We start from the raw sequence: 18597 nt of genomic DNA on the forward strand, positions 1-18597 counted from the left end.
AACCCGAACAGTGTCCGTAGGACATCAATGCGCATGCGCTAACCAATCTCCGTGCACTTGGTGTCCTGCGGACAGGCGTTTCCTTCGCGGACTAGTTCGCGAACGGATCATATGACCGCGCCCACGCTCATCGTGTGTCCTGAAATGCGGACACTGTTCGTGTCCCCGAACAATTTAAAAGTACATTTTCAGTTAATCCATAATATTTTTCAATAAAATCTCACCATGGCACAAGTCCCACATAGCAATCTTGAGTTTCTATATACCTTTTGAAACTTTCCGATCCTTTTTTTGTGTTCGATCTGTCCGCGGACAGTGCGCATGTCCGCGAACCGCACACAAGCACCCCTATAAAAGACCACGCCCAAGAGTTTATTCTCATTGTGTTTCTGGCTCAGAACACAGTGATTTTTGCTGCCACCTGCAGACCACACCATCATCGAGATGGCATCCTTGGCTGCTGAACTGCCACTTGGTGCTGCACCTGCTTCAGCACCACCCTCACCCCCTCCACCACCACCACCTCCCCAAGGGCCTGAAGAAGGGAACAGGAGTGAGGATGCGGAGGAGGAAGAAGAGGATGATGAGAATGAGGTAGAGGAAAACCCTACTACCCGCACTAGGCGTGAGTCTTGGGTGTGGCGGTTATTTACCATTCATGGTAATGTTCCTAAGGCTCGTGCGAACCGTGTTACCTGCAATGAGTGCAAAATGATACTCAGTCGCGGGAAGCACGGTAAGTACAGCTTTGGGACCACTACTATGAAGCGACACCTGAGGTCATTTCACTCTGGGGCTATTCGCAGGGTTGTACCTTGCGAAGAAAGTAGCAGGTTGATTTCCTCTACTTCATCCTCTGTTTCTGATCCTGTCACAACAAGGACCACCTCTGTGGGACAGCGTCTTCCTCAAGCTGCCTCACAGGCCATACAGAATGCTGATGACCCTTACCTTTCGAGGGTCACAGTTGTATGTATGTACTGTGACACAGTACTCTGCAGGGGGGAGCAACTTCAGAGTGCTTTTGAGACTATCGCCTCAGAGCACGAGAAGACCTGCTCACTACCCAAATAAAACCCACTCTACATCTTCCTCTCTCAGCTCGCCCTTTCTTATCCCTGTGGTTGGTGTCCCCCCTTTACCCTCCTTTACCCTCCTGTCCTAGTGTGTCGTGTCTGAAAAACCAAAAAAAAATACAAAATTACAAAAATCAAAAAAAAATAAGGCTCTTTTCAGAGCCACCTTTCCCAGTTAAAAAATAGAAGCGAAAATAAATGAAGCAGGGCTCTTTGTATTTTTTAGAAATCCGCGGACAGTTCGCGAACATTAAAAAAATTGGGTTGCTACTCCATCACAAACATTGTAATTTTCTCTGGAAAGAAGTGGTGTCTCTGAAAAGAGCCTTTGGGTGGTGTTTGTAAGTCAAAAATTGTAAATGCTTAACATCTACTTCAAAATCGTTTTTGTAATTCCAAAAAAGGTCGCAATGCATTTTGTACATTTCTCAGAAAAATCTGATTGCCAGCAAAAGTAAGATGGACTCCATCTCTGCGAAAAATGTATGTACTACAAAACATAATATTTTCATTGTGAAAAGAAGACATGGCAAAATCTCTTAGAAAGGCAAAAACAGCCTTATTAACATTGCGCCTTGCTTTTTCCATTTGTGGACCAAATGAAGAAGAACGAAGCCACATTTGTCTCTGCGCAATCCGTGAAAATATCACTTGAGAATTAGGAAACATGTCCATAACCTTCCTAAATCCTTCTTTCATAGCAAATTGCAAAACAATTCCAGTCACATGTCCTAAACTGTTCTCTCCACAATGAATTACAATTATGTCTGGATGTTGCTTTGTTTCCACTAAATTAGACCAAAAAATACACAGTTAGAATACGCCAATTGGTATCTAACTGTCCCAAAATTATAAATTTGTGTTAAAATAATATAAACTGTTAGAATACTCCAAAAGCTATCTAACAGCTCAAAGATTCTACAACAACTAATCAGATAAATGAATACCACTAAATTAGGCCAAAAAATACACAGTTAGAATACGCCAATTGGTATCTAAATGTCCCAAAATTTAACAATATCCAAATAGATAAATCAAAACCACTAAAATATATTAAAAAAATAGACAGTTAGAATACGCCAATTGGTATCTAACTGCTCCAAAATTTTATAATATCAAAACAAATGAAGAATCTGTTACTGCTCCAAAAAAAATACAACAAAGCAAAGTATAAAGCATTAGCCAGAAACAATAAGTGAACACTGAAAACAAACAAACAAATAAACTGTAGCATAACAGAAAAAGTTTTTTTTTTTAATCCAACATGGATTTTTTTTTCTCCCACAGACCCAATGATTTTAGCAACAAATACAGAAACTGAGCAAATTGCACAGTACTCTGATTTGTACTCTACTAAATATGAGGGTCGAAAAAAATAAAAGTATATTGCTTATACAATGTAATAAGTCATTACAAAATACTAATACTAACATGCTATTTTCTTTTATCACAGAAATGAAGAAGAAAAACATGGACTCCCATTACTAGACCAAACAGTAAGTATACAATAATAAGGACAACCATAGCAGCATATCACATCCATAGTATCTAATACCTTTGTTCCTTATACATTTGTTTTTGTGATATGCTGCGGTGATTGTTGCCAGGGCATAGAGTCTTGGGTGCATGGCCAAATGGCCATGCACCCAAGACTCTATGCCCTGGCAACAACCACCGCAGCATATCACATCCATAGAGTCAAACATTTCAACTATGATCTATGGGAAACTTTTAATATCCGCGAACAATGTGAGTGTTCTTAGAACACTTTGAACTTGCCAGCGAACAATACGGACACCGTTTTCAGGACACCCCCTACGAACATTTCAGAACAACGCGATAGTTCTTAGAACACTTTCAACTTAACAACGAACAATACGGACAGCATCCTAAGGACACCCCCTACGAACATTCCAGGACACCGGGAGTGTTCTCAAAAACGTCTTCAGAACACCCCCATTTTGTTTATCCGTGAAAATATCACTTGAGAATTAGGAAACATGTCCATAACCTTCCTAAATCCTTCTTTCATAGCAAATTGCAAAACAATTCCAGTCACATGTCCTAAACTGTTCCCTCCACAATGAATTACAATTATGTCTGGATGTTGCTTTGTTTCCACTAAATTAGACCAAAAAATACACAGTTAGAATACGCCAATTGGTATCTAACTGTCCCAAAATTATAAATTTGTGTTAAAATAATATAAACTGTTAGAATACTCCAAAAGCTATCTAACAGCTCAAAGATTCTACAACAACTAATCAGATAAATGAATACCACTAAATTAGGCCAAAAAATACACAGTTAGAATATGCCAATTGGTATCTAACTGTCCCAAAATTTAACAATATCCAAATAGATAAATCAAAACCACTAAAATATATTAAAAAAATAGACAGAATACGCCAATTGGTATCTAACTGCTCCAAAATTTTATAATATCAAAACAAATGAAGAATCTGTTACTGCTCCAAAAAAAATACAACAAAGCAAAGTATAAAGCATTAGCCAGAAACAACAAGTGAACACTGAAAACAAACAAACAAATAAACTGTAGCATAACAGAAAAAGTTTTTTTTTTTAATCCAACATGGATTTTTTTTTCTCCCACAGACCCAATGATTTTAGCAACAAATACAGAAACTGAGCAAATTGCACAGTACTCTGATTTGTACTCTACTAAATATGAGGGTCGAAAAAAATAAAAGTATATTGCTTATACAATGTAATAAGTCATTACAAAATACTAATACTAACATGCTATTTTCTTTTATCACAGAAATGAAGAAGAAAAACATGGACTCCCATTACTAGACCAAACAGTAAGTATACAATAATAAGGACAACCATAGCAGCATATCACATCCATAGTATCTAATACCTTTGTTCCTTATACATTTGTTTTTCACCCAAAGTTATAAGCAAATATGAATGTGATATGCTGCGGTGATTGTTGCCAGGGCATAGAGTCTTGGGTGCATGGCCAAATGGCCATGCACCCAAGACTCTATGCCCTGGCAACAACCACCGCAGCATATCACATCCATAGAGTCAAACATTTCAACTATGATCTATGGGAAACTTTTAATATCCGCAAACAATGTGAGTGTTCTTAGAACACTTTGAACTTGCCAGCGAACAATACGGACACCGTTTTCAGGACACCCCCTACGAACATTTCAGAACAACGCGATAGTTCTTAGAACACTTTCAACTTAACAACGAACAATACGGACAGCGTCCTAAGGACACCCCCTACGAACATTCCAGGACACCGGGAGTGTTCTCAAAAACGTCTTCAGAACACCCCCATTTTGTTTATTTGTGAACATTTCAGGACACCGCAGGTGTTCTTAGAACACATTCAACTTGACAGAGAACAATACGGACAGCGTCCTCAGGACACCCCCTACGAACACTCCCCGGACACCGCGAGTGTTCTTAGAAGCGTCTTCAGAACACCACCATCTTGTTTATTTGCAAACATTTCAGGACACCGCGAGTGTTCTTAGGACACATTCAACTTGACAGAGAACAATACGGACAGCGTCCTCAGGACACCCCCTACGAACACTCCCCGGACACCGCGAGTGTTCTTAGAACAGTTTCACTTTGCTTACGAACAAAACGGACACATATTGAGTCCTTAGAACACCCCCCAGTCAGTTTATTTAGAACATTTCAGAACACCCGTGATGTCCGCAAACAAATCGAACACAAAAAGAACGTCTAACACATAAAAAACACAACTTTCATCCTATCTCATACACTCCCACCCTCCCCAAACACTCCTACACACCAACACACTCTACTAAATACACATTTTGAACAAAGTTTCACCTCGCTGTCCGCGGACGTCCGCGAATCCAAGATGGCGGGCGCTACCGAAAAATCTGACGCGCTTCACGCTCCAAGCCGTCCAATCAGCGAACATGTTGCATGTCCGCGAACATCACGCAAGACGATTGGCCAATCAGGACACTGTCCGCGGAGCGAACAGGGAAATGTGTCCGCGAACCGAACACAGATATGACTATTTTTTTTTTACCTACTTTTTGGTCATTTTAAAAAAAAGTATTGGACGGATTTTCACCAAATTTGCAAAAGCAGGCTTTCAGGACCAAGCCGCTGCTCCTGGTCCAAATTTGGTGGAAATCCGTCCAGCGGTTTGGGCTGTAGGCGCGAGCAAAAAATTTTTCCCATTCAGTATATGGGAAAAAAAAAGTTTTGGGACCCCACTATAACTTTGCCCCCCCTGGACGAATCCTCACCAAACTTTGCAAAAATATCCTGAGTGACCCAAATACTTTTTTTGCAAAGTTTGGTGAGGATCCGTCCAGGGAGAGCGAAGTTATAAGCCACCCAAAAAGTGCTCTTCTTATGGAAACAGCAACTTAACCATAACTACATGGCCACTACCGTGGCCATGTAATATATATATATATAAATATATATATATTTTATTTAACGTGTTACATAGTTATACAAAATGACAACTTTTCAATGCATGAGAAAAAAAACAATCCAAATAAAAAGGTAAAATAAAGGTAAAAATAAAAGGGACAATCTCCCTACAAGCCCCTCGTCGCCTCATAGGCTAATACCCAAGTAATCACAACCCCCCTCAAAATGAATGAAGACCATTTAGAATCAGCACCATCTTCTTCCACATAATTGTCGAGAAGATGATGCAAGATTCATTATTACCATTCCTAAACAGTGTCCACTTCCCCTCATTTAAAGCACCAGGCTCAATTCCAGCAGCCTCATAGGCAACCATTCGCAATGCTGCTACTGCTTCACAACTGATATGCATTCCTTAAGTTTAATGAAAACGCTCCTCAAAATAAATATTTTAAACGCACAGCATTTTCTTTTTTCATTCTATATAAATGTGGCACTTTTTAATCTTCCAGTCCAGTCTTGTTTTTTTTGTTGCATTCTGGGACTTGTAGTCTGAGTTGTGTAAAGGGAGAAGTGATATTACAAGTTCCAAAATGCAAAGAAAAAAATCAAGACTTTATAAGCACCTATAGATTGGATTGGGTCATGTTGGCCAGTATGTGCATACTGCCAACATATTAAACTTCCACCCAGGAACTGCCATTTAAAAATGTTGTAAGAATCCTTTGAATTTTGGTTTTCCTTTGTTTTAGAAAATGTTGCACGCAGTGCTGCAATAGATGCACATTTGCATTTTATTTTTACTTTCATGAAAATGCTCTTAAAAAGACACATTTTATAACATCCAGCATTGTAAGTACCTACCACTTGATGTGAGCAGGTGCTGAATTCTGAAATACTTGGCATTTGCTAGAGTGGTTAAAAAAGAGAATATGCTTATTGCAAAGCTTATTACAGGGTAAGTGGCAGGAACCCTGTATATTTACATTTGTAAAAGAGTTCAAAAAATACTTTACACAATATAAGCATACCTGCACTATGTCTTGTTAGATGCATATGTTGTTGAATCTGCAAATAGAAATTCTGAAGAGTTTTACAGTAGTTTTTGATGCAGGTGGCTGTGAGTAACAGGAGACATGTGCTGTGAGAGTTCAAGAGTACATTTGAAGTGTTGAACTGAGATGACAGGGTTACATGAAGAGATTTCGGATGTGATTGGTGGATGGATGTGTGAATGTTTGAAAGCAGTGAATGAGGGAGTGCTACAAACATGAAAGCAGAAAGGGTAGAAGGGCTGCCCTGTGATATGGTATCTGCGGACACCGCGGTAGTCCGTCAACCCGCACGTGCCATCCAGGTCATTTAAGGATACCTGGCATGAAAAGGGGATTGCGGAGACCGCGGACAGTCATGAATGTCCACGGACATCGGGGATCAACTAATCAGGTTTCATGGGTGTGGTGTACAGGAAGACAGCGTAGCATGAGTTTTGTTTGGTGAGTGCACTGAAATGGCTATGGCTATGTCTTTGAGGAAGCAGAGTGTATGGATTCTGGGAGACTCTTGGATCCTTTGTCTGAAGGTGTATTCTGAGCACTGGGGATTGTCTAGAATCTTGAATTAGATGAATGTCAAGTTTTACAGTATGGAGTTCGAGAATGAAGTGGGCGGAATTCCTCCTGTTTTGTGAGAATATGGTTAATTTGAAGAATCCAGACATCATTGTCGTTCACTGTGGAGACAACAGTTTGGGCTATGTTACCGAAATTTCATTACAGTTTGCCATGAAGGATACATTTGTAAAGTTGATGGAACTGTTTCCACATTGTAAAATAATGTTTTCTCGGTTAGCTCAGAGACAAATGTGGATGCGTTCAAATTTATTTTGTCCCCAAATGAGAAAGCCAGGCGCAATGTGAACCAAGTTGTAAGTGTTTTTGCAGGATGTTAGCATGACATCTTTTGATAATGAAAGTATAAAGTTTGATATTGTGATTTTTTTTTCGAAGCGATAGAGTGCATCTGACAGATGAGGGCAATCAGATTTTTCTTGAAAACATTTAAAATGCATTGAATTGGATTATGTGAACACATAAAATATGGATTCAAGTATTGTTTAGTAGTTGAAGTTAACAAAAAGTAAAAACAGAAAAAATGATTAGAAGCACTTTTTAAAATGAAGTCCAGTAGAACATTTGTTAGTTCGGTACATACAACCAAATAATTAAAAAGAATAAAAGCCAAAAAGAGAAAAAAAGGTTCTTTTAAGATGCACCGTTTTTGAATGAAAAACAATTTAAATGATTTTCATTCTTCTACCCCATGCCTGGAATGTCCCAGGTGTCTGTGGATTACAGCACTGTCCATGGACTATGCATGCTGCGGAGGGTCCTGTGACTTTTTTTTAAGTTCTATTTTTTAACTGTGAAAGGTGGCTCCTAAAGGAACAGGTTTTTGTTGTATTTTGTGATTTTGTTTTTTTTGGCTTTTTTTGTTTTTTACAGGCGAGGCAAGGTCAGGTGGGGGAGGGAGGGGAAGGATGGGGCACCAACCACAGAGACAGAGGGACAAGTGGACAGGGAAGATGTTGGGCGGGCCTTAAATTTAAGGTAGGTGGCAGTGTTTCTCGAGCTCCTTGACCACAGTCTTGATAGTACTGTGAACATGCTCCCCCTTGCAGACCGGTGCGTTACAGTACAAACACAGTACTGTGACCCTCGAAAGGTAAGGGTCAACAGCATTCTATATGGCCTGTGAGGTGGACACTGGGATCCTCTGCCCCACAGGAGTAGCCTGTGTGGTGGCGGGAGCGGTCGAGGAAGATGGGGTAGAAGCCGTCAACGTGTTTCTCCCTGAGAAAGGAACAGCCATTCTCAGACCACCTGAGTGGTTGGATCTGGCGTGGTGGCACATGGAGGTAGTCCTGTAGGAGTACAGCCCAGATATGATATGATGTGATATTTTATTTAGAGCGCGCCTGTACACAAGTGTTTCATGGTGTGACGTGGCATGGCAAGGGAGCAAGGGGGAACAAGACAATGATCTTACAAGGCCCAGTGACAATGAGATTGCGCAAGTGCAGGGAGGGGAGAAAAGGGAGAAGTTCCAGGGGAAGGGGAGGGGGAGAAGTGGAGGATATATGATCTACAAAACATATCAAAGCAATAGAAAATATAAATAAAAAGGAAATGCGGCAAGCAAGTGGCAGTGCAAGGGATAAGTGCAGGCAGCAGGTAAGTCAAAAGTGCAGGTAAGGGTTCTATAGGGTACAGATACAGCCTCAAAGTGCAATGTTGCCAGGCAGCAGTGCGGGTGTGCAACTGGGGGCAGGGACCAGGGCTCGAGGTTCTGAGGATAGCCAGGTAATCAGTGCATTGACAGACAGGAAATCAGCAAGGAAGAGGAAGAGAGAAGGCTGAAGCAAAGAGGAAAGTCTTGAGCATCTTCTGGAACCTGAGATGGTTCTGCTCAAGTTTCAGAGCGGCAGGTAGGCTGTTTCAGAGGGAGGTGCCTGCCGAAGAGAGAGATCTGCCCCCAACCTGTTGCTTGGAAAAGCGTCTGGCCCTCAAGGAGTTGGATGTGGAGGAGCAAAGTGCTCGAGTAAGAAGATACTTCAGAAGAGAAAGTTGGAGATATTTTTGGTCCTAAGCCCCAGTAGGCCTTGTGGACAATGCAAAGGGTCTTGAACTTGATACTTGCAGCCACTAGGGGCCAATGGAGAGATTTCAGTTCTGGAGAGATACGATCCCTGGGCTTGAGGCCAAGGACAAGTCTCACAGTCCTGTTCTGGATGAGTTGCAGAGGTCGGAGAGTAGAGGAAAGAAGATTTAAAAGGAGGCTGTTACAGTAATCAAGCCTGGAGAGAACCAGAGCTCTAGATACAGTGAGCCTCTGGGGGAAGGAGAGGAAAGGAAGAATTCTTCTGAGGATGTGCAGTTGGTAGTTCGACTTCTTAGAGACGTCAGAAATGTGAGGAGAGAAGGAAAGAGAGGAGTCAAAGATAACCCTGAGGTTCTTAGCCTCAGAGGTGTGAGCAGGAAGAGGGCCAAGGGAGGCAGGCCAGATAGTGGCAGAAAAGAGGGGTGTGGGTGTGCCAATGAGGAGGTTCTCTGTCTTGCTTGCATTCAGGCAGAGATCATTGTTGGTGCACCACTCCTGGATTGCAATCAGACAATCCGGGATGAGAGAGGGAGAGGAGGCAGCAGAGGGGAGCCTGAAGGAGAGCTGGGTGTCATCTGCATAGCACTGGATATTGGAGCAGAGAGCAGCAATGCGTTTGGCTAGAGGTGCCAGGTATTGGTTGAACAAGAGAGAGGTTAGACCCCTGGGGTACACCACAAGTGGAGAGAGAGCCAGAGGAGAGGAAGGACCCAAGTTGGACCTGGGAGGGTTGGTCAGAGAGGAAAGAAGTCAGCCAGGCCAGAGCTTCATCAGTGATACCCAGGTTATCACGAAGCCGGTTGAGCAGGATGGGATGGTTGACCATATTAAAAGCAGAAGAGAGATCAAGTAGGATGAGGACAGAGGGGAAATTAGAATCAAGGTTAGAAAGCAGGTCTTCACGGATGTTCAAGAGAGAAGGTTCTGTGCTTCTGGCTGCTCTGAAGCCAGACTGATGGTCATGGAGACAACCAACAGATTCAGTGTGAAGATTTAGCTGGAAGATGGGCAGCTTTCCAGGAGTTTGCCCAGGAAGGAATTGATAGAGATCAGGTGGTAGTTAGCCAGAAGGGAGGGGTCGGCCAAGGGTTTCTTGAGAAGAGGGTGCACAAGAGAGTGCTTCAGGGGGTAGGGGAAGGTCCCAGAGGTGAACAAGTGGTTGCAGAAGTCAGTCAAGGCTGGAGCGAGGGTGTCAATGTGGTCCTCAACGGTTTTGGAAGAACAGGGAAGAACCCATTTAGAAGAGGTTTTCATAGATCAGACTTGTCTTGAAACCTCATCAGGGGAGAAGAGAGGAATGGCAGAGAAGGGAGCGGGGCAGCCGCAGGGGGCTGGAGTAAGGGGAGAGAGTGGGAGAGAGGCAGGAGACGCTGAAAGTTCGGACAGGATGTGCTGTGTCTTAGAGATGAAGTGAGAGGCCAGGGCCATACAGAGGACCTAGGAAGGGAGAGGAGAGGTAAGGACTGCAGCAGTATTGGCCAGCTCCTTGCAGATTTTAAAGAGTTCACCCGAGTTGTTAGATGCCTCAGAGACGCAGGCCTGGATGTGAGCTCTCTTCTTGGTTAGGACAGAGATTGTGTATGGCATTTGAAGCAGGCGCCATGCCTGATTGTCAGAGGATGTGCAAGATATCAACCATTTCCTCTCAGCCACTCTACACTTGCGTTTGAGGATGACGAGGTCTGAGTCATACCGGGAGTTGCACTTGGCTTTAGGCTTCATTCTGATCCTCATGACAGGAGCAAGTAGATCGTGAGTGCCATAGATAGCAGAGTGGAGCATAGAAAGGGCTGTGTCAGGGTGTGAGTCAGCCAGGGATGCAGGGGGGAGAGAAAGATGTGGCAAAAGCCTCAACTGACACACGCTTCATGGGTTGAATGACCGAGAAGGTGGGTGGCAGTGTCGGGGTAGGCTTGGACTGAGGGGTGGCGAGAGAGAGATGCGAGGAGAGGAGAAAGTGGTCACTCCAGGAGAGAGGAGTGGTGAGAGGGTTAGAGAGGGGGAGGTCAGAGGAGATCAGAACATCAAGAGTGTGCCCTGCAGAGTGGGTCAGGCCGGAGGGAAGAATAGGGAGAGAGAGAGTCGCTAAGGTCATGAAGGAGTCCTGTGGTGGGAGAAGAGGCATCCAGGTGGATGTTCAAATCTCCAAGGAGGAGGAGTTGAGTGGTAGAGGCAAGGAGGGAGGAGGGAGGAAGAGAGGTCTGCCTACTCGGAGAGGAAGGAGGTGATCTGACCAGGTGGTTGATAGATAGTAGCCACTGTGAGAGAACGGCCAGGAGAGAGAGCAAGCCGACAGGCCAGGCATTGAAAGGAGGAGTAGGCCTGCGTAGGAATGATAGAGGCCGAAATCCACTCTGGGAAGATCAAGGCTACACCCCCACGGGACTGGTTGGATCTTGGCAGGTAGAGGATCTTGTAGCCATCAGGGAGGAGAATGTCAAAGCTCGTGACGGAGCTGGCCGTGAACCATGTCTTGGTGAAACCGAGGATATCAAGATCGTGTTGTTCAAGGGCACACAGATGTCAAAGGAGTGTTTGACAGCAGAGCGGCAGTTAAGAGTGGCGAGGTGGAGAAGGTTGTCATCCTTGTAAGACTTACAGGGAGGGGTACAGATCAGAGGTACTCCCTGTGGAGGTGAAGAAGGAGACTGAGGGAGGGCAGAAGAGGAAGGAGGAGAGAGCAAGGTAGATGAAGAAGGGAGAGAAGGGAAAGCAGGAGAGGAAAGGAAATTGATAAGCCATGGGAAACACCTGAGAGGAGGAGGTTGGCCTTAGGGCCTTGGACCAAGACAAGGCCATTGAGGTATACATTAATAATGACCTTAGAGGAGTGGAAGGAAACAAGGAGCATCTCCGATCGGGTGCCACCATTAATGGGAGAGGAGGAGAAAGGAGAGAGCACAGAGACCATATGAAGAGTCCATAGGTCTGGTGAAGGGACGACAAAGAGGATTTTAGTGAGTGTCTGCCTGGAGGAACCACTGGTTTAGGTATCAGCGATAGTGAGGCCTGGGTTGGAGACCAGGATATCCTGTTCTGAACTTCTTCCTACGAGACTTAGTGAGAAGGGAAGGATAGTCGATAGTGAAACAATTGGAGAAGATAGTAGAAAGAGAAAGCACCATAGGTGAAGAGGAGGGGGAGGTCGTAAAAAGGAGAGGAGAGCGGAGAGGGGTGGAGACACAGGGGATGAACAGAGGGGGTATATGCAAGCAGATGAGGTGGAACTTAACTGGAAAAACACGGCAGATAAAACTCAGTGGTCACTGGGCGCAGGCAAATACAAAGTAAAGCAGGCAGGTAAAACACAATGGTTTCTGGGTGCAGCTAAATACAAAGCAAAGCAGGCAGGTAAAACACTGTGGTCACTGGGTGCAGCTAAATACAAAGTAAATCAGGCAGGTAAACACAGTGGTCACTGGGTGAAGCTAAATGCAAGGCAGATGGAGTGATGGAGGGAAAGTCAGAGGGGTGGGAGGTGATAATGTGCCTAACCCACACGAAGGAGAAATGTCAGGAAAGGTTCAGCAGGCATTGTGGGTATTGAGGGATGTGGAATCAGTCTGCTTTCCAGGTCATCAGGTGGTGGCCCCCCAGATAGTGGACAGGGAGCAGACAAGTCCCTTAGGAAGTGGGCCTTTGGTGAGGGCGCCAGCTAAAGCCTGACGGTCCCCGATAGGATAATTTGTAGGATGCAAAGACCAATGGGTGAGCACTCAGGCAGGGTACCCAATGTGGTGGAAGGTGACGGCCATCTTTAAATTGCTGCGAGACGGCAATGGAGATACCCAAGCACAGTGTAGGTCAATCGCCCTCAGGGCCACCAAGAGGTATTAGGGAACAGGGGGCATTGTGAGTAGCGTGGCGAGCGCGCAAGAAATAAAAGGTGCTTGGGGCTCAAATTGTGAAAAACGTAATTTTTTTTCTCAAAACGAGAAAGAGCTGATGCAGTAGATCTTCAGGATTAGCTCCTATCTCTGGACATCAGTGGTGTTGTCAGCAGCACAGCCTCCAGGCATGCTCTCGAGCTGGTGGAGGAGCAGATGGTCACAGCTCTGATGTTATGTGACGACTCAAAACTCAGGTATTGCACGACTGAGTACGACCGCGCACTCAGTGCATTTCACCTTGGCTGCCCGAGCCTTCGGTAGACCCCCAACGGTGGTGAAAAACTGCCACACCCATGTCTCACTCCGGGTGCTGGAGGTAGGCACTTCCTCTGCCTCATCTTGTTCTTCCTCTTCATCCTCTTCTACATATCTGCTCCTGTTCCCTTCTCCAGGCCCCCCAGATGGTGGTTGTGGTGGTGGTGGCCCCTGGGAAGCAGGAGGGATGGCCATGAGTGAAGCTATAGATGCAGGCAAAATTATCTGTAAAGCAGTTGCTCCTTTTTGGTGCTCTTTCCTGGTCTGCCAGATTGAGAATGACTAAAAGTAATGGGTGGGTCCCTTCAGAGGATCCATCTGCGGACAGCACAACTGTCCGCAGACTACAGCGTCAGAAATAGGCCTTGAAAAGTTCTATAGAGTTGACAGTTCAATAAAGAATGGGTCTAGGAGCTCTGCAAGGGTAAACTTTCCACTTGAAACATCCTAGATTGGCCAAAAATGCAGTTTCAAAATGTCTGCAGTGACGGACAGACCGTCACAACGCACGGGTATGATCACATGATGACATCCCCGGAAGTCTGCGGTGCTAATGGCTGTCCACGAACACCATTGGGCGGGAGACCGCTGCGAGCATGCGCATGGATGTCCGCAAATGGGTGCGTAGTCCGCGAACTAATTAAAAGTGCGCCATGCGAGAACGGACATATCCGGACATGGCACGATGTCTTCAGACTAAATAAAAGTGCGCCATGCGAGAACAGCATGTCTGCGCACAGCGTGATGTCTGCGGACACCCTATTGCATGAACGGACACCCCGGACAGTCGTATAGTCTGCAGACTACTAATGGGGGTTTTAAAAAATAAAAGAAATGATGACAGAATAAAATAATGTATTCCTGAAAGGGATGGGGTATTGGAAAGGAAAACATAAATGGGAGAATTTGGAATTTCGGTTCCATGTCATTTCATCGCGGGTGTATTTTTGCTGGGTTTTTTACCGCAATCTTTTTTTTTCGAAATAAAGACCCTTTTAATTATTTTTTTTTGTATGGGGGCTCCCTCCAGAGCCCCCATTTTCTAAAAAATTTGATGGGTTTTTTCAACAAAAAAAATCGTGGTACAAAAACCTGCGAAAAAACATCCCATGACGAAAGGATGTTGTACCGTAATTTTTATACAATGATCATCAGGGGTGGGAGAGAAGTTTCATCAAAGCATCTTTCATTTATATTTTGGGATTTTGATTAAGGTGATTGCTGGGGTGAAGGGGGACAGGTACAAGAAGCACATTGATAATCAACATTTCTAATAACATGATTTTTTACATAATTTAAAACTTCCTTAAAGTCTTTACCAAGTTCATACAATTTTGTAGACAAGATCATGATTTCATTATGTACAGTTGGGGATAAGGATTGTCTTTGTCATTCTTGGGATTTGCAATAATTAAATTGGGGTGTTGTTTCTTCATGTAAACTATGTACTGTAAGAAAAGAAGAAATCATTATTTTAATGAGCTCTGTATATTACATTATTTGTTTATATTGAAAGATGCATTGTTTACCATGTGTGATGTCATCATCACTTATTTCTTCTTTTGGAAAGTGTTCTTCTAACCACTCCAGTGTTTGCCATTTCTGGGAAAATAAAAAACAGTGCTTTTTGCATATAGGACATTTTTATATAATGAATATTAATAATAGAGAAATAAATAAAGTCTACTTACTATTTCATAAGAGGTTGTTTTGGAATGAGCACCTGGTGTTTGTGAGTCTGTATGAAGAGTTGTACTAAAGTGATAGTATGAGGTGTGCAGTTATGGTTTGTGCTTGGTGCATTCCATTATATTGTGTGCTAAATAAAACAGTTATTTCTACATTTTCAAATGAAGCTTTTGTAAAAGGGTATATTTGGGTGTAGAAAATAAAAGTAATGGTGTTTTATGTATAGTTGTTGTTGGTTGAAGGGTAGAACATGTTTTGTCCTCCTCTGTGCTTCTGGGCTTTGTGAATGCTACCTGATGTCTGAGGACTTTTGTACTGTCCTCAGACTTTGGAGCTGCTACATTGCAGGTTAGTATAATATAAAGAACTGGCAGCAAATTAAGGGTGCACTAGCAAAAACCCATGAAATTCAGTGAACATTTTTTGTTAAAGGGATGTTATGGTTAAGTTGCACTAATAAAAACCTATCAAAGGGATGTTATTGTTACAAGGAAAACTGAAAACCCCCAGAAATGTGCCTTTTATGGTAAGCTAAGCAATCAGAATTCACGCCACCTCCGTGCACTGCTAAGACTAACACCCAGGACATCAAAGATAACATCTTATGCCTGGGACACTGGAAATCAATCGGAACACCAAACTTTTCTCTGAAGGTTGGCTCTCTCAACCAACTATTTCGACCCTGTTCCTCCACACCTGAGTCTGTTTCACATCTCTCCCTTAGTTGCTGCACCGTTTTCTTTCTCCTTGTCCTGTCAATTTGAATTTGGCTCTGCCCAGTGCTCACACATTGCTTTGTGTTTCATCCTGCACTGTTCATTTTTTAACTTGGCTGTGCCCGGTGGCTGCTTTGAATTTCATCCTGCACTGTTATGCCGGTCCGAGAACACATCGAGTAGAGTGATTGCTTTGACACCCGTGCAGAGCCTGCTCATGCAGGTTCAAATCCAGGCAGGGCAAACTTAGCCTTTCATTCTTCCGAGGTCGATAAATGAGCACCACACACTGTGGGTAATATTAAGCAGCGCTCAGACACCTGAGGGCTTGTAGCGTTATATAAATGATAAATCATTATTATTACTGTTAATTTTTGAAACTTAGCTGTGCCCAGTGGCTGCTTTGCATTTCATCCTGCACTGTTAATTTTCGAATTTGGCTTTGCCCAGTGGCTGCTTTGCATTTCATCCTGCACTGTTAATTTTTCAAATTAGCTGTGCAAAATGGCTGCATACGGTCTCATTCAGTCCTGCTGTTGCTTTCCTGTTTCTTCTGCTTTCACTCCCTCCTCTTGTTCTCCCCCAGTGTTTCCACCACCCCCCATCCGCTCCTCTATCATTCCCCACCCAGCCCCCTCTCTCCTCTTCACCACCGCCACATCACCCATGACTCTCTGTGTTTCCCCTATCTTCTCCAACTGTTTCACCATCGACTATCCCACCCTTCTCACTAAGTCTGGTTCTAGTACGAGGAAATTCAAAAAGGATATCCTGGTCTCCAACCGTGTCCTCCCTCTCGCTGACACCTACACCAGCTCTTCCTCCAGACAGATCCCCACTGACATCCTCTTTGTCGTTCCTTTGCCAGGCATATGTACTCTTCATATGGTCTCTGTGCTCTCTCCTTTCTCCTCTTCTCCCATTAATGGTAGCACCCGCTCAAAGGCCCTCCTGGCTTCCTTCCACTCCTCTAAGGTCATCATTAATGTTTACCTTAAAGGCACCATCTTTGTCCAAGGCCCTCAGGCCAAAATGCAGTAACCTACTGGTTAGCAACCCTCTTTGACATACTTTTTCTGCGACTTAGCAATTTCCTTTCCGCTCATGCTGTGCCCTCTCTCCCTTCTTCTGCTTCCTTGCCTCCACCCTCTACCACCTATCTGGGACCCTCTTCCTCCACTTTGGCTACCTTGCCCTCTCCTCTTACCTCGTCCGCCCTCCCTCTGGCTCCTTCTTCACCTCTGCAGGGAGTACCTCTAATTTGTACCCTCCCTGGAAGTCTTTCAAGGGTGGCAATCTTCTCCACCTCAACACTCTAAACTCTTGTTCAGCTGTCAAACACTCCTCTGACATCTGCCATCTCCTGGAAGAACTGGACCTTGATGTCCTTGCTCCCACCGAGACATGGTTCTCGGCCAGCTCTGTGCCAGGCTTTGACACTCTCCTCCCAGATGGCTACAGGATCCTCTTCGTGCCCAGATGCAACCGTCCCGGTGGCGGTGTAGGCTTGATCTTTCCGGTGTGGATCCCTGCCTCCATCATTACTAGGCAGGCTTATTCCTCCTTTGAATGCCTTGTCTGTCTGCTTTCTCTCTCTCCTGGCCACTCTCTCACAGTTGCCACTATCTAACAGCCACCTGGTCAGATCACCTCCTTCCGCTCCGAGTGGGCGGACCTCTCTTCCTCCCTCCTGGCCTTGCCCAGTCAACTCCTCCTCCTTGGATACTTCAACATCCATCTGGATGCCTCCTGTCCCACCACGGGTCTCTTTCGTGACATCTGTGACTCTCTCTCTCTCTATTCTTACCTCTGGCCCAACTCACTCTGCAGGGAACACTCTTGATGTTCTTATCTCCTCTGACCTCCCCCTCTCTAACCCTCTCACCACTCCTCTCTCCCGGAGTGATCACTTTCTCCTCTCCTCTCACCTCTCTCTCACTACCCCCAGGCCAATGCTACCCCCAAACTGTCACTCACCTTCTCAGTCATTCGACCTATGAAGCATGTGACAGCGGAGGCTTTCGCCACATCTTTCTCTCCCCTTCCTGCACCCCTGGCAGACACAAACCCTGACATAGCCCTCTCCATGCTCCATTCCACTATCTCTGATACTCTTGATGCACTTGCCCCTATCATGAGGATCCGCATGAAGCCAAAAATCAAATGTAACTCCTAGTATGATTCTGACCTCGTCGTCCTTAAACGCAAGTATATGGTGGCTGAGAGGAAAAGGTTGGAATCATGTACATCCTCTGACAAACTGGCCTGCCTCCTGGCAATACCGACTCTCTGTTTGTACCAAGAAGAGAGCACACATCCAAGCCTGCATCTCTGCGGCATCTAACAACTCGGCCAAACTCTTTAAAATCTGCAAGGAATTGGCCAATGCTTCCGCAGTCTCTATCTCTCCTTTCCCTTCCGAGACCCTCTGTACGGCCCTGGCTTCTCACTTCATCTCTAAAACCCAGGACATCCTATCCACCTTCTCTGCTCCTGTTTCACCCACCACTCTCTCTTCTTCCTCTAGCCCCCTTGCAGCCATTCCCCTCCCTTCTCTGCCTTTCCTCTCTTCTCCCCTGACAAGGTTTCTAGACAAGTCTGATCTATGAAAACCTCTTCTAAGCAGGTTCTTCCCTGTTCTTCCAAAACCATCAAGGACCACATTGACACCCATGCCCCAGCCTTGGCTGACTTCTACAACTACTCTTTTGCCTCTGGCATCTTCCCCTCCCACCTTAAGCACTCTCTTGTGCACCCTCTTCTCAAAAAACCCTCAGCCGACCCCTACCTTCTGGCTAACTATCGCCCGATCTCTATCACTCCTTTCCTCCGAAAACTCCTGGAAAAGCTGGTCATCTCCCAGCTTAATCTTCACTCTCAATCTGTTGGTTATCAGTCTGGCTT

Source organism: Ambystoma mexicanum, chromosome 2q, assembly GCF_040938575.1.
Source record: "Ambystoma mexicanum isolate Mex_15411 chromosome 2q, UKY_AmexF1_1, whole genome shotgun sequence".
Taxonomy (NCBI): domain Eukaryota; kingdom Metazoa; phylum Chordata; class Amphibia; order Caudata; family Ambystomatidae; genus Ambystoma; species Ambystoma mexicanum.